The 17,065-nt window shown below is 46.1% G+C and overlaps 1 pseudogene; it reads left to right on the forward strand.

The window, feature by feature from the left end:
- Positions 1 to 15,526: 15,526 nt before the first annotated feature.
- LOC103252678 lies at positions 15,527 to 16,347 on the forward strand (annotated as a pseudogene).
- Positions 16,348 to 17,065: the final 718 nt, after the last annotated feature.

Genomic DNA, 17,065 nt, shown 5'->3' on the forward strand with positions numbered 1-17,065 from the left:
GCCACATGCCTCAAGTTTCTCATCTGTAAAATGGAAAGAATAATCACTACTTCTCAGGCAGCTGGGAAGATCAAAAGTACTCACATCTCTGAAGAAGGCTTGGAAAAGAGTAAAGACCTGTACAGGTGGGAATTACTGCTCTCATGCCCTGAGCTCACCTGAGTGGGCAGGGTGGGAGGAAGTGTGTGTGCTTGTGAGCACCTCAGTTGCACCACCCTACACTCCCAATAATTGAGGGTGTGTGTATGTGTGTGTGTGTGTGTGTGTGTGTGTGTGTGTGTGTGTGTGTGCGCGCGCGCGCGCACACGTGTGTCTATGCCTGCCTGTCCATGGGGTAGGGTGGGGATAGTTTTCTAAGTAGGAGCTCCTTTCCTTCAGAGAGGCCAGGCAAGGCTACGGACAGATGTCTAGAACTGTATGGTTCATGGTCACTGTGCATTAGAACTCATAGCCCTCACTGTGCATTAGAATCATACCACGAGCTTTTTAAATTTTTAAACAAATCTATTTTCCCTTCCTCCCTCCTGTCCTTGCTTCCTTCCTTCATTTCAGTAGAGACAAGGTCTTGCTATGCTGCCCAGGTTTATCTCAAACTCCTGGACTCAAGCAATCCTCTCACCTCAGCCTCCCAAAGTGCTGGGATTACAGGTAGGAGCCACCACACCCAGCCTATTTACTTATTTATTTATTTAGAGTTGGGGTCTCACTCTGTTGCCCAGGCTGGAGTGCCACGGCACGATCACGGCTCATTGCAGCCTCAACCTCCTGGGCTCAGGCAGTCCTCCTGCCTCAGCCTCTCGAGGAGCTGGGACTATTGGCGTGTACCACCACATCCAGCTCCCATGAGCTTCTAAAAAGTGCAGATTCCCAGACTTCCATACCCTAGGGATTCTGGTTAGTGAGTCCAGTGTGGGACTTGGGCATCTTGCTTTGCCAAAGCTCCCCAGGCGATTGTGACACAGTAGAGATGAAAAGCGTCTGATCTAGGCCGATCTATGGGAAACAAAACTGGAGTGGGTTAATGGCAAAGGCAAGGCACACAGCTGGCTTTAAGAGGCACGAGGGCTATTACCTCTCTTGTCTCTCTACCCTCTGGGCCCATGTTAGTTCCCAGTGGGAGCTGATTGAGGAGTCCTGGCTTTAACACGACAGTTAAAGTTTTTGTGCTGTGCCAACAGATGTGACTTCCCTCAGCCCAGGAGGAGGCCACGCTGAGCGGGGCCTCTGAGCTGCACTTTCCTGGAGCACTCTGAGCTCCTCGAAAGAGCACTCTTTTGGCATCTCCTTCCATTTTCGCTGGGGGGAGAGAGGATGAAAGCAGAAGCTTCCCTGCCTGGCATGACCACCGCCCCCAGGCTCCCAGAGGAGGAGAAGGGGCGGTCATCGGTTTCCTGGGGAAGAAGCTGGGAAACCAAAGAGTTGGGGACAAGAGAGTGAGGCCCCAGGAGTACCTTGTCTCCAGTTTGGTGTTTTTCCAGGACTGTTACTTGGACAGGCAGCCTTAGTTTGTTGTTGGAGTTTTGAACTCCACTGTCAGCTGAAACCAGCAACCTTGGGTTTTTGCCTCGACCGAGAAGATTAAGGAATGTGGACACCAAACGGATGAGTGAAAGAGGGAATTTATTAAGCAACAAAGCTTTCTCCAGAGAAGAGGGGGTGCTCGAAATGGGTTACCCAGTGTTAGGAGTTTTTCTTGTGGTTTTATTTTATCTTGGGGGGGGCATTTTTCTCATTCATATCTCATTTGCCCCTTATTTTTTGAGACCCAATTTTTATTGTGTATGTGGGTCCTTGACCAAAGTTACTCCATCTTGAATATTACCCATAAGTACTGCAGAAAAGCCCACTGGGTGGGGGTGGGGGAGTAAAACTGTAATGTAAATGTCATGTTAATGATATTATAATAAGCCAAGGTCAAGTTAGGACATTTAGTTAAGCTACTGTGCCTGTGTTTAAGCAGCAGAAAGTCCCTTTCGGGAGTACATCTTGGGTTGAAAGGATGTTCTTAATCACATTAACCACATTTTTAGCCAATAATTATATAATGGAGCGGTGTAGGGGGCGTTTCTGCAAGTGTTAAGTCTCCTTGAGACCCTCTCTCTCTGTCTGCCTAACCAGCTTCTGAGTATCTCCTCTCTCACATTGATCTGGAAAAAGAGCCCTCTTATAGTCCGAACTTCCAGTTTCTGGATGTGGAGGCAGTGCCTTTGGGGGCTGTAAGGAATTTTAGCTGCCAGATTGAGAGGCTTTAAGATTGACCCGTGTTCTGTTCTGCAGACAATACTCACTTTGCCCATAAGTCCTACTCATTTTTATATAAGAGCAGTGGAATATATATTAAGTGTTTTTTTTTTGATTTGGAGTCTCACTCTGTCGCCAGACTGGAGTGCAGTGGCACTCTTCCGGCCACCGCAGCCTCGACCTGCTGGGCTCTGGCGATCCTTCTGCCTCAGCCTTCCAAGCAGCCAGAACTACAGGCGTGTGCTACCATGCCCAGCTAATTTTTTATTTTATTGTAGAGACGAGGTCTTGCCAAGTTGCCCGGGCAGGTCGCAAACCTGCAGGTTCCAGCAATCCACTCGCCTCAGCCTTCCAAAGTGCTGGGATTACAGGCTGAGCCACCGAGCCCGGCCTATTTAGTGCTTATTGTGTGTCTGGCACTATACTAACCACTTACAACTACTTACATACATTATCTCTTTTATTCCTCACAACAACCCTGGGAAGCAGGTATTATTATTTCCCCCATCTTCCAGATGAAGAAATAGTGGCTTAGTTTGGCTGCATGATTTGCCCAGGGTTAAGAATCTGGTGAACAACAGCGTCCGGATTCAGGCCCAGCCATCTGAGTCCAGATCTTGTTCCCTTACTACATTGACTTTTACTGATAGATGGACTTGTTTGGTTGCGGGGAGGTGGGGTGTGTGAGGAAGATGGGTTGGAGGGAGATGGGAAGGGGTGCTCTCTCCATGGGACCCTGAGGAACAGGTTGATACTGTGAGCCCCCCCGACTCAGGAGCAAAGAGGCTACTTGGCCCACCAGTGAGTGGGTCTGGAATTGCTAATCAGGGGCTTGACACTTTACATGCCCAGGTCTTCAGAGCCTACCAAGGCAAAGGATCTCCACCCCTGCCACACAGCTTGTCCTCGCCTTTCTCCTCCTCCTCCTCTTCCTCTTCCTCTTCGTTCTTCTCCTCCTCTTCCTCCCCTTCCTCTTCCTCCCCTTCCTCCTCCTCTTTTTCCTTCTCTTCTTCCTCCTCCTCCCCCTTCTCTTCCTTCTGCTTTTTCTCCCTTCCACCCCATCTACCCCACCCCAACCTCTGACCTCTGTCTTTCATTCCATTAGCAATTACCCATCAGATTCTTTACTAGGTGTGAAGGTTTCCAGCTGAACTGGGAGCCCCTCCCTGGCATGCACCAACCCACCTAGACCTCATGGGGTCTTTCTTAGGGAGCTTGGTCCCGTTCTGATCCCCAGCCCTCAGCAGGACCTTACTGAAGAGCCCTTGCTGATTGCTGGATTTGGCGTGACTGCTCAAGGCACCCCACGGCCTTCAGGTCCAGTCCTTGGATGGCCCTGCTGGCCCTTGCCAGCCTCTATAGCTGTATCACTCCAGTCCTGCTGGGCTCTTTTCCTGCCTTCTGTAGAGGAAGCTGTTTAGCTCTTGTGCAGTTGCCAAACTGAAGCCAAGAGGACACTGGCTGCTAAGTGACGCTGCAGAGTGAACCAACCCAGTTCTCCTGGAATCCAGACGTTCTGCCCGCTGGCTCTCGCCCTCCATGGTTTCTTATGTGTGCGTCAAGGGATGTCTTTGTGGGTGTCCAGACATTCTATACAAACACAAAACAGCAGCTCCTGGGAAGAGAGGAGCTACTGCTCCTTTCTTATCTCCACTTGGAATCGGCATCTTAAAATACACACTACCCCTGAGGAGGTGACTCCATAACTCTAATGAGCCTTCCTGCTGGTCTCCGGGGACACCCATGTAATGGCTGGGTATTCACTGTGAGCTTGGATGGGTATCTGATATTTGGGCCGGATGGGCTGACTTCACAGCCAGTGTCAGATACTCGAAGTCTTTCTAAACTTTGCAAAGAAATCAAGGCCCTGGGAAGAGAGGGAGGCTAGGTTTCTGTGGCCAGAGCTTTGCTGTAGCTTCAGTACATCTCCCTGTTTCAGAAAGGCCTTAAGCAGGGTGAACTCTCAGTACATACAGAGAAGTTACTAGCACGGTGACCATCAGTGAGTCAGTGTGTTACTTTTTTTTTTGTAGAGGCCTATTTTTCCCTCTAACTCCTGGGCTCGGACAATCCTCCTACCTCGGCCTCCCAAAGTGGTGGGATTACAGACATGAGTCACCCTGCCTAGCCCTAGTGTGTTATATTCTTGAAGGACCAGCAGACAGGATAGCCCTGTAGCTTTACCTTCCAAATCCACTAAAGAGCTCTAGACTGGGAAAAAGGCTACCCTTTAAGACAGGGGTCCCCAACCCCCCGGCTGCAGACTGGTACTGGTTCATGGCCTGTTAGGAAACAGGCCGAACAGCAGGAGGTGAACAGCAGGAGAGCAAAGCTCCAGCTTCTGTTAGATCAGTGGCGGCATTAGATTCTCATAGGAGCAGGAACCCTACTGTGAACTGTGCATGTGAGGGATCTAGGTTGCATACTTCTTATGAATCTAATGCCTGAAGATTCCTCTAACCCCCTATGAAACCTGTCTCTGATGTCAAAAGTGTTGGGACTGCTGCTTTAAAGGAAAAGAACTGCAGTTGCTCAGTTATTGACACAAGCATTGGAGGAGGAACTAATGAAGAGGGTCTGTTCTGGGTTACATGGTGTCCTCCCCCCAAAACAAAGATATGCCTCCTGATACCTGTGAATGTGACTTTATTGGAAACAGGGTCTTGGCAGATGTAATCAAGTTAAGATGAGATCATGAAGGCGGCTCTAGCCCAATATGACTGTTGTCCATAGACGGAAAGAAAAACCCCACGTGAAGGCAGAGACACCCAGGGAAGCTGGCAGGTGAAGACAGGGACGAGACTGGCAGGATGCAGGCGCAGACCCTGCAGTGCCAAGGGTTGCGGATGCCACCAGGAGCCAAGAAGAGGCCAGCAGTCCTCCACCCAGAGCCTCAGGAAGCATCTCCCCACCCAGATCCCTCACCTCCAGAATACTGGAACAACACACTCTTGTTGTTTTAAGACGCTTAGTTTGTGGTACTCTATTATGGCAGCCTAGGAAGTTACTTCAGGGCTCAGCACAGCGAGCCTCTCCTCTGTATATATCTGATACTCTGAGGCATCTCGTCATGATACAGTTATTGAGGGAGGCTGTGTGTGGGGTCCGGGAACGGAGAAGTGGTGAGAATAGCCTGTGAGGGTCAGTGTCCCCCTCTCCTCCTTTTCTTTCCTTTCCTTACCGTTAACCCACCTCCTCCCAATCTAAGTTTCTTTTTTGAGTTGAGGTCTCACTCTTGTCCAAGCTGGAGTACAGTGGCACAATCATAGCTCACCACAGCCTCAACCTCCTGGGCCCAGGGGATCCTTCTGCCTCAACTTCCCAAGTAGTTGGGACTACAGGCATGCACCACCACACCCGGTTAATTTTTAAATTTTATTGTAAAGACAGGGTCTCACTATGTTGCCAGCTGGTCTCGAATTCCTGGGCTCAAGCAATCCTCCTGCCTCAGCCTCCTAATGTGGTGGGGTTATAGGTGTGAGCCACCACACTCAGCCACCAATCTAAGTTCTTGTCCCTTGAGTCTGAACTCTTGGGATATACACATCCATTCAAGGGATGGAATTCATGGTGACATATATTCACACGTATAAACTATTTGCTGTCTCGCTGAGATGATTGCTGACCCAGCTGTGTCTCTACTTGAGGGACTGTCTGGGTCTTGAATGGGGCAGGAGGGGAGACTGATTGACAGTGGTGATGTCCATTTTCTCTATAACTTTAGGGAGTTGAGTCCCAGCTATTAGCATTAGTTCCCCTGGAATCAGCACCTTGCTGGCAGCTCACTCCTCACCTAACCCTTCAGTGGTGAACATTGCATTCTTCCTCAGCATCCACAACCTCCCTCACTCTTTGTGGAAACGTTGTGATTTGGAAGGGGATGACCAATTCCAAGGTCTGGGTCTAAGCTAGTCAGATAGTTCCACCGGCTTGCCACAGTGACTGGCTTGGGTAGACCAGGTCTAAGCCAATGATCACATGCTCTCCCCAGACCCCAGAGGAGTGTTGCTGCATGACTGAAGGAGTTCAGACTTCCTTCTCTGACTAGATAAGAATGAGGAACACATAGCCCTCAGTGCTGTTGGCAGCCATCCTGTGATCACGAGGGGAATCAGCTTTGAAATATCTTTTGGGGCCGGGCGTGGTGGCTCAGCCTATAATCCCAGCACTTTGGGAGGCTGAGGCAAAAGGATTGCCTGAGCTCTGGGGTTTGAGACCAGCCTGGGCAACTTGATGAGACCTTGTCTCTACAGTAAATCACAAAAACTAGCTGGGTGTGGTGGCGTGCGTCAGTAGTTCCAGCTACTTGGAAGGCTGAGGCGGAAGGATCGCCCGAGCCCAGCAGGTTGAGGCTGCGGTAGCTGTGAGTGTGCCACTGCACTCCAGCCTGGATGATAAGAGTGAGACTCCAACTCAAAATAAGTAAATAAATTTTTAAAAAATGTCTTTTGGATAACAGAGCAAAGAGTCAGAAAGATCCTGGGTCCTTGATGACTTCGGTGAGCCACTGGATCATTCAACATCCTGAAACCTGTCCTATTTCTAGATTCCATTTAAGTGAGTCAATACATCCTTTTTATTTTTCAAACGAATTTGAGTTTTTTTCTGTTACTTATTGTGGTGGTTTTAAGACACAATCACACATTTTTTCATAGTCCTCCTTTCAAACATCCCCACTCCTAAACCCTGATGGCTACTATCTTGTTACAGTTCCTCAGATATGAGCTAGCCCTGTTCAGCTGTAAACATCTCTCTTCCACGCTGATGCTACCTTTTCACTTATCACTGGTGAGGCACTAGTCATTTCTGCCTGAATTCGAACACTGCTGCCTTTCTTTCCAGCCTCTGTGCATCTTGTTTCTCTGCTCAAATAATTGCCGAACTGGGGTAGGAGAAGTTTTCCTCCCAACTGTTATTATTTTTCCGTTATGCTCCAAAATGAATAACATATTCTCATTTGAAAAATAATACTGAATATTTCCACTTTTATTATCCTCTTTCTTCATTCTTAGGCCACTTCTTCCATGGGGCATTTGCCAATTTCTCTCCTCTCTTCTTCAGGCAGGGGCCAATCTCTCCATCATGTACTCACGCCTCTGTGGGCTGCATATATTATATTGTTTTAAAATGGTCTGTTCGGCCGGGTTCGGTGGCTCAGCCTGTAATCCCAGAACTTTGGGAGGCCGAGGCAAGTGGATTGCCCGAGCCCACGGGTTCAAGATCCACCTGGGCAACTTGGTGACACCTCATCTCTACAATAAATAAAAAATTAGCCAGTCATGGTAGTGTGCATCTGTAGTTCTGGCTACTTGGAAGGCCGAGGCGGAAGGATTGCCAGAGCCCAGCAGGTCGAAGCTGCGGTGGCCGGGAGTGTGCCACCGCACTCCAATATGGGCAACAGAGTAAGACTCCACCTAAAAAAAAAATGGTCTGTTCAAGAGACCGTTGTATGCAAAAGACACCTGTTCATGAAGCACAATTCATAATTGCAAAGATGTGGAACCAACCTAAATGCCCATCAACTAATCAGTGGGTAACGACAGTGGTACATATATATACTATGGACACTATTCAAACATCAAAAGTAATGAACTAATGTCTTTTGCAGCAACTTGGATGGAATTGGAGAACATCATCCTAATTCAGGAACAGAAAACCAAACACTGTGCATTCTTGCCTACAGGTGGGAGCTAAACTGAGGATCTGCAGAGACATACATAATGGTATAATGGACACTGGAGACTCAGAAGGGGGAGAGGGAAAGCGGGGGAGACAAAAAAAAAATCACCAAATAGGTACAATGTGCACAGGTGGGGAGGTGGGTACTCATAAAGCCCAGACTCAAAACTATTTGTATCCACCAAAGGTATTGAAAACAAACAAACAAACAAACAAACAAACAAACAACATGATCTGTTCATGCATATTGTTCTCTCAGAGACCCTCTGGAGGCAGGCACTGGGTTTGACTTATTTCTTTATCCTCAGTGCCTACCATAAAGTAGGTGCTCTGTAAATGTTTGATGAACTAAGGTCTAACAGCCTATAGCTCTGTGGTCCCACTTAATATCTATTGCAGATTTGTAAACACTTCTCAACACTTAGACCCTGGATGAAAGGCCAGTCTTTTTCCAGGGCTTTGGCTTTGCTTAAGGGATTTGGGGTGTAAAGGGACCAGTTTAGGAGGGCTGAGTCTGATTTTCCATATATGGAACTAATTACACATAGTTCCATAATATGTGTAGATCAGGATTATTTTAAACATATAGGGAGGGGGATAATTTGCATTTCTCATTAATAATTAGGATGGAGTTTGCACCCATGTTCCTACTCATACATTGGCCCAAAGACAGTTCTTCAGTATAACAAGGAAAGTGAGAAACCAGTTCAGCCTTCAAAGGGCTGAATAGGCCTGCCCTTCTGTTTCCACTTCAGTTCTGATTACTGTCATTAGCCACTGACAGTTTCCTGCCTCTGCCAGGCCCAGCCTCAGAGGGGCATTCTGAATGTGGTCCTGGCTGCTCAGGTCTGCAATGACCTGACTACACCCAAACTGGGTAGGGAGAAGCAGAGGAGGATATACCATCCAGGTATACACAGCACCAGGAACTGCAGACTGCCACAGGGGTAGGTGGCATTGTTTTAGGAACAACCAGCACTAACTTGCCAGGTGAGTGAGCCCTCTTGGAAGCAAGTTCTCCGTCCTCAGACAAGCTTTCTGATAATTGTGGACCCAGCTGACATCTTGAGAATCTGCGCCAGCACCACCAAGATTAGCCACTCCTAAATTCCTGACTTGCAGAAAATTGTGGTCATAAATGTCTATTGTTTAAAGCCACTACATTTTGAGTAATTTATTATGCAGCAATAGAGAATGAATGCACTTATATCTGAAGGTATCCTAACAAGGTGCCTCCTGGGGGCATTCTGGGGTATATCTGCGGTGTTTCAGCAGGGCTCCCTTCTTGCTCCCAGAGGCCTCTGGCCCTAATATGATGGCCCCAGTGCTGCTCCCCAGGAACTCTTCCATCTCCCACCCTGCCAGTTCTCCGGCGATTAGAAGATACAGGAAGATGATCACGGCGTTTTTCCCGTTCTGACTCCTTCTGCTCCCAGAGCCTGCATTCCTAGGAGGTACAGTGGTGATTCTGTTCTGGGACTCAGGCCGGCATGGCCCCATGTCAGTCGGGTTCCCTCTTCTCCTGGGCTTCAGATCAGCCCTTTGGTGCTTACTCCTTGCCTGTCTGCAGTTCAGAAATGCTCTCTCCAGCCCAGTTTCCACTGTGGTTTTTGGTTCAGCAGGCTCGCTTTCAACAGCCCCCTTACCTGCTTCACTAATTAGCACCAACTGCTGACTGTAATCACCAACTAGGGTCTCAGCTGTGGAGCTTGATTCATCCTCTCCAAACACCAGCTTATCCAAGGGGGGCAGACACCACTGACATTGTTGAAGAGCCATTTCGCATATGTTCACAGAGCATCCTCCAGTTCAACACAGGAAAGGAGCTCTACAGAACCTGTGTTCATCCAATGTGTCAGGGACCAGAACAAAAGGACTCAGAATTAACCATGATTAGACTATCCAGTTCTTTGATTAGAAAGTGCAGGGAAGTTGGTTAGTCAATCAGGGTGGCTCTAAAATGGGCAATGTTCAAATACACTGCTCAACAAGAAGTGAGCATTGCCCGGGCAGAGAGAAGCGATAAGGAGGGAGAGTTACCAGCCATTCATGCTGCCCTTGGTGCGCCATCTTGGCAATCTATTGTAAGCTAAGGGGGAGGTTTAGGGATGGCTGTGTGATAGTTGCTGCCACTTTAAGGTTTTTGCAAGAGCTACTGGTTATTTCCTCCAGGAATTCATATGCCATATGGGTACTTGTCATCAGGTGAATTTAGTGCCTGTGTTACGGTTACCAAGTTAGATTTTTCTTAAGTGTTGTAACTGAAAGAGAACACCTGGGACATGGTCTAGCCCAGTGTGCTCACATTTTACTGCATGTTAGAATAACATGGGGAGTTTTAAAAAATTTCTATGCCCATGCTGCACACAGACCAATTAAATCAAAATCTCTGGGAGTGGGACGGCAGCATCAGTATTTTAAAAAGCTTTTCAAGCAATTGAAAACTACTGGCCTGGGAACTTACATTTTTCCTATCAAAAGCCTGTATTAAAATAATCAGAATGGTTACTAAATATATATAAAATGATAATTTAGAATTAACATCTAAAGAAATGTAACTACCTAGGTACAATGTAACGATTCTTTTTGCGAGATTTTAATTGCCATTGATTATTGCTCTCTATAATCCTGGTTTTCTTTATTCTGCTTTCAGGAAAAACCATGAGCTTTTTTTCACTTTTATTCCCAGTACTGAAAAGTCCTGGGCCTGTTCTGGGAATTTACCAAGTGCTGAAGGTTTAGAGGAAAATTCCGCTTTTGGACCAGAGGTTAAACTTAAAAAGCACTCCCAGAATTTAAAGGAAATATTTGGAATCGAAAGAGATGGAAAAGGTGATAGAAATGAAAACTCAAAGACTGAGAAGTGGGTCAGGGCCGGGTGCAGTAGCTCACACCTATAATTCCAACACTCTGGGAGGCTGAGGTGGGAGGATTGAGTTCAGGAGTTCAAGACAGGGCAACATAGCAAGACCCTGGCAGTACAAAAAATTAAACAAAAAATAGCTGTGTGTGGCGGCGTACCCACATAGTCCCAGTTAGTTGGATGACTAAGGTGGAAGGATTACCTGAGCCCAAGAGGTGGAGACTGCAGTGAGCCATGATAATGCCACTGCATTCCAGCCTTGGGTGACAGAGTGGGACTCTAACTCAAAAACAAGAAAACAAAAGAACAAGGATCAGAAATAAACTTATAAAAAGTATACCAAAACCATTTTGTTAATTAAAAAATCCTGAAATTAGAGATTAACCATCAGCAGATCATCCAATTCTTTGACGGTTTCACAGAGTTGAAGTAAAATTATTCAGCTTAAACCTACACGAAGTGTCAGCATTCAAACTAGACAGAGACTGGCTTGGACATTGTGGATCTTCCTTAAATGACAAGGGCCAATCTCACGCATGTGAAGTGAGTCACGGCATGAATTTCCATTGCTGCTTCCTTTTTAAGAGCTAAATTATTTTATAAAAGAGCTACAAATCTGTAGTTTAAAAAGTTAAAGAGTATTACAGAGGTTCTAATAAAAAGCAAAGTTTTATGCCCCCATCCCACCATGCCTGATTTTCTGCTTCCCAGAGGAACTTTTAACTCTGGCTAGGTTCTACTGGTATTTATCTTCATATTTATAAGTAACATGCTGAAACTGTGATTTCTTAAACTTTCAATTTTAGACCTTCTCTATTTACTTCCTGTTATAAAAAAACAAAGATATCTTTTATTTTATTTTTTTTGAGCTGGAGTAAAGCTATTTCTTAATTCTTTTACCTCTTTTTACCCTCCCCTCAAACTTCCCTCATTATTCACTCCCCCAATATAGTTCTACCATAAGCTTTACTTTGGTCAGCATTCAATATTTATCCTCTTATGACCATTTAGTTATATTACAGTTAGCCAAGAAGCAACCTATGATTACATTTCCTTTCTTTTATGACATTTTCTTGGAGTTAATGATTGTCGTTTCCTCTGTTGCTAGGGATTTTTTTTTTTTAATGAACTCATCCCCAGTTTTTTCCGTGAACTTATCCCCAGTTTTTTCCTAAACATTCAAAGAGTTGTAAAACTCCTCTTGGCCAGGTCCAACAAGCACACCAGGGAATCCAGCAGCAACTTTTCTTTCTCCAGATACATCCCTCCCACAGCCCTCTGTCCTCCTGCTCTGGTTTGAATTGGTTGTTCTCTAGGTGTCAGGACCAGCTATCTTTATTGAACCCTTTTTTTTCCTACCCTATGTGGGATCTTTGCCTCTTTCATTTTACTCTTTTGCTTTGGCGGAATGTATCTTTCAGTTTATTTTTCAGAAAGGGTACATGTAGCTAAATGTTTTGAGACCTTGAATATCTTTTCCAGAAAGTTCTAAAAAGGAGTAAGGGTAGCAGTAAGGTGGGCAGAGCCAAGTTGCCAGGGGGCTGAGGTGCTGGAGGCTGGGAACCTATCCTAGGGAGGCAGAGAGGTAGTGAGAGGAGTGACTGGCCGCTCTGAGGCTCCAGGTCCCATGCTCAGTGTTCCACTGGAATTCACTTACAGAGTGCAAGATGCATGATACAATTATGAAGAATTTCAAGATGTGATAGCAGAGAATTAAACCAAGCATGTGAGTTTCTTCTGAGTGTGGGACCTTGTGTGATCACACCTTGTTATAAACCCATGAAGGTAGCTCTGCTGGAAATAAGAATAACTTGTGTATTTACTTACACTCTCCAACTGACCCCGTCCATCTAAATGAAAATGAAGAGACTTTTAATTCCTTTCACATACTAAAATAAATTCCAGATGGATTAAAGATTTAAATGTAAGAAGGCAAATAAGAGCAAAATGTAGGAGAACGTGCATATAACCGGTGGCATGGGAAATCGTTTAAATCAAGACAATAAATACAGATGCCATAAAGGAAAAGACTTGCTTGCATAAACGTTATTTTATATGGAAGAATATTTTATAAACAAAGCCAAAAGACAAATAATAGACTGGGGAAAAGTCACAGCACATAAAATAGATAAATTATTAATGTTTAAAATATTTGCGTACCTCTAAAAACTGATAAAGACAGCTCAGTTGGAAAATAGGCAAAGGATATATGTGATGGACAATTTCTAAGAGGAAATCCAAATACTATGTAAAAAGATATTAAGAAAGTGCAAATCAAAGGGACACTGAGAGAATACCACTTACAAATTACATTGGGAAAAATTAAACAGAAACTAATTAGTAGAGGTTTTTGTTGGGAAAAGGAAACTACTGTCTTACATTACTGGTGGAAATGACTAACATTAGAGTCCTCTGACATAATAAATTCCAGAAGTCAGCAATAGAATGGCCACAAAAATTTAAGAGAAAAAGAATGTGATAAAGAATTTTTACCCAACAATGTTGTCATCTATGTATGGCAGCAACAGTGGGAATCTCTGACGTCCAACAGCTGAGAAATGTTACCACTCAAGCACCCTTTCAATAAAAATGACTCAAAACATTTCTCCAAATGACATGACAATGAATCAAAGCAAGAGCCAAAGATGGGGGATTTGGGGTTGAAAAGAAGCAGTAGTGAATACTAAAACCAGTTAAAGATAGAAAAAGTCAGGCTTGTATCAGCAAGATGGCAAAATAGAAGGTTCTAGCCCTTATACCTCCACAGAAACACCAATATTGTCAACCATCTATAGACAAGAATACCTTTGTGGGAGCCCTAGAGTCTAACTGAGGAGTTCTAGCACTCTGGTGGAGCAAAACATTCAAGTGGGTATATGGAAGAGGTTAAAAAGAGCAGTTTCACTTTTGCAACAATATCTGTCCCCTAAAAGCTCAGTGCTGAGAGAGACTCATGATTTCTCCCACAGGGAAGAATGAAGGAAGTGATCACTTCTGCGGCTATTTCCAGGAGGCCCATTTCATATCACCTCACTGAACCAAACAAAACACTAAAAGGATTGGCATGGCTGAATTGTCTGGGAGCAGTAGGAGCAGGGATAAAAAGTGGGAATGCACAGCAACTAGCATGTTGTTTTCAACTGGCTCACGAATTTCACCAAGACTCCTGCCATGGCCCCTATAGGACAACTCACCTGTGGAACTCCCAACAAGCCGATACATACTCTCGGCACCTTGCTCTGCCCCAGCTCCCATGGTCAATGCCTCATATGTACCTATGCATGACACACACAAACTCCCGTAGACAACAAGCGGATATCAACAGCAGGGACAGATCTTAGCAGCCACCTTTTCTCAGCTGGCTGGGGAAAAGGCACACAAACTTGAACACTTCAGGAAATTGTCTTAGGGAAAATAAGTGGAAGGCTTTCAGCACCAGGTCTGGTATTGTGGGATCAAGAGAGAAGGCACACAATCTTAAGAATTTCCTCCTAAGAGGGATCAAGAGGAGTGGGCACATCCATAAAACAGGTCTAAGAGGCACCCCAAATCTCTAGCTAGAGTCTCTTTTGTACCCAAAGCCAGTCAGTAAAGACTAGAGGAAATGATTTGTGCTTCTTCAAGTGAAAAGAGAGCAATGCAAGCTTTCTAGAAACATGAAGATTCAAGAACTATGATACCACCCAAGGAACAAAATAAAGCTCCAGTAGCTGATCCCCACAAAATGGAGATATACAAATTACCTGACAAAGAATTCAAAACATTGGTTATCTTAAGGAAGCTCAATGAGCTACAAGAGATCATAGACAATTAAAATCAGGAAAAAAAAATACATGAACGAAATTAGAAGTTCAACAAAGAAATAGAAACCATTAAAAAACATAGAAAGAGCCGGGCTCGGTGGCTCAGCCTGTAATCCCGCGCCTTTGGGAGGCTGAGGTGAGTGGATTGCCTGAGCCCGTGGGTTTGAGACCCGCCTGAACAACTTGGCAAGACAGCATCTCTACAATAAATCAAAAAATTAGCTGGGCGTGGTAGCGCGCACCTGCAGTTCCGGCTACTTGAAAGGCTGAGGCGGAAGGATCGCTGGAGCCCAGCAGGTCAAGGCTGTGATGGTTGGGAGCGTGCCACTGCACTCCAGTCTGGATGACAGAGTGAGATTCCAACTCAAAAAAAAAAAACCTGAAAATTTTCTCTCTAAGATCAGGAACATGATAAGGATGCCCACTCCTACCACTTCTGTTCAACTGTAGTACTGGAAGTCCTAGCCAGAGAAATTAAGCATTTAAAAAATGATAAAATAAATTGATGAGGACACAAATAAATGGAAGGATATCTCTCAGTGGAAGAATCAATATTGTTAAAATGGCGGCACTGAGGCCGAGATCGGTGGCTCAAACTTGTAATCCCAGCGCTTTGGGAGGTTGAAGTGAGAGGATTGCCTGATCTCAGGGGTTCGAGACCAGCTTGGGAAACTTGGTGAGACCTCATCTCTACAGTAAATAAAAACATAAGCCGGGCATGGTAGTGCACTCCTGTAGTTCCAGCTACTTGGAAGGCTGAGGCAGAAGGATCGCCTGAGCCCAGCAGGTCGAGGCTGCAGTGGCCGTGAACATGCCACTGCACTCCGGCCTGGGTGACAGAGTGAGATTCTGACTCAAAAAAATAAAAAATAAAAATATGGTGGCACTGGAAGTGACTGAGCTTGCAAGTTCCCCTGGTGTCTTCAGGAGAAACTGAGGCCGACTTTTTCAGAAGAGACAGCGTGAACAGTCAGCTAGAATCTTATCTTGGCTTTGGATCTTAGAAGAGAATCACTAAGCAGAGACCAGACTCAGAGAATGAGGAGGTGTTTTGGACAATGGACTGGCTGAACCCATCCCTATTATGAAAATGTCTCAGAGCAAGCGGGAGCTGGTGGTTGACTTTCTCTCCTACAAGCTTTCCCAGAAAGGATACAGCTGGAGTCAGTTTAGCAATGTGGAAGAGAACAGAACTGAGACCTCAGAAAGGACTGAATTGGAGATAGAGACCCTCAGTGCCATCAATGGCAACCCAGCCTGGCACCTGGTGGACAGCTCCACAGTGAATGGAGCCACTGTCCAGAGCAGCTGTTTGGATGCCTGGGAGGTCATCCCCATGACAACTATGAAGAAGTGCTAAGGGAGGTGGCCGATGAGTTGGAACTGTGGTGCCAGCAGCCATTCAGTGACCTGACATGCCAACTCCACACCACCCCAGGGACAGCATATGAGAGTTCTGAACAGATAGTGAACGACCTCTTCTGGGATGGGGTAAACTGGGGTTGCATCATGACCTTTGTCTCTTTCAGTGGAGCACTGTGCGTGGAGAGTGTTGACAAGGAGATGAAAGTATTGGTGAGTCAGATCGCAAAATGGGGGACCACTTACCTGAATGACCACCTAGAGCCTTGGATCCAGGACAATGGCGGCTGGGACACTTTAGTGGAACTGTACAGAGACAAATCAGCAGCTGAGAGACAGAAAAACCAGGAGTACTTCAACTGCTGGTTTCTGATGGGCTCTCTCTTCAGTCGAAAATGACTAGACACTGACCATCCACTCACCCTTTTGCTCTGTCCCCACCATATCCCTCTGTTCAGCCGCCATTGCCAACAGGAGAACTACTACATGCAGCTATGCCACCCGCCTGTTAGGATCTGCCTTAGACCTGGTCGCCTGCAGTTAGTCTTCTAGAATTTACCAGGCTTCTGTGAGAGTCAGTTTCCCCACACCTCAATTCTCTTGGCCTCAACATCCACTGAGTTTCTCCCAAATGTGCCCCATGGAGACTGACAGGTATGGGAGAGTTTGTGGAGGGGCCAGTCCTGCCTGGCCAGGTAGATTTGTGCCGCACGCCGTCCTGCTTGGACTGCTGGGCTGCCAAGGCCAGAGTGGCCTGGCCAGGAGCTCCTCCAGCCTCCCTCTCTCCACTGCTTTACTCTTGGCTTATTTCATCCCTATGGGTCCCAGCCTGGCCCCGGCCACCCTGGGCTCTCTGCTGTACTTATTAAAGACTAGTTTGTATTCCTTGTGAAGATGATATACTATTTTTGTTAAGCATGTCTGTATTTATGTGTGAGGAACTGCTGACTTGCTGTGTGCATGCACATGGAGAGCTGGTGCTGGAGTAGGGTGGCCTGACACTCCCTCCCCTGCCCTAGTCGGGGAAGCTGGCTGGGGTCCTGGCTCCTGAGGGACACCTGTCCCTCCCCCGCCCCATCCCACACTTGTTCTAGCTCTTTGAAATAGTCTGTGTGAA

The sequence above is a fragment of the Carlito syrichta genome, unplaced genomic scaffold (assembly GCF_000164805.1).
Source record: "Carlito syrichta isolate Samal-C Ts95f unplaced genomic scaffold, Tarsius_syrichta-2.0.1 Scaffold169247, whole genome shotgun sequence".
NCBI classification, from domain to species: Eukaryota; Metazoa; Chordata; class Mammalia; order Primates; family Tarsiidae; genus Carlito; species Carlito syrichta.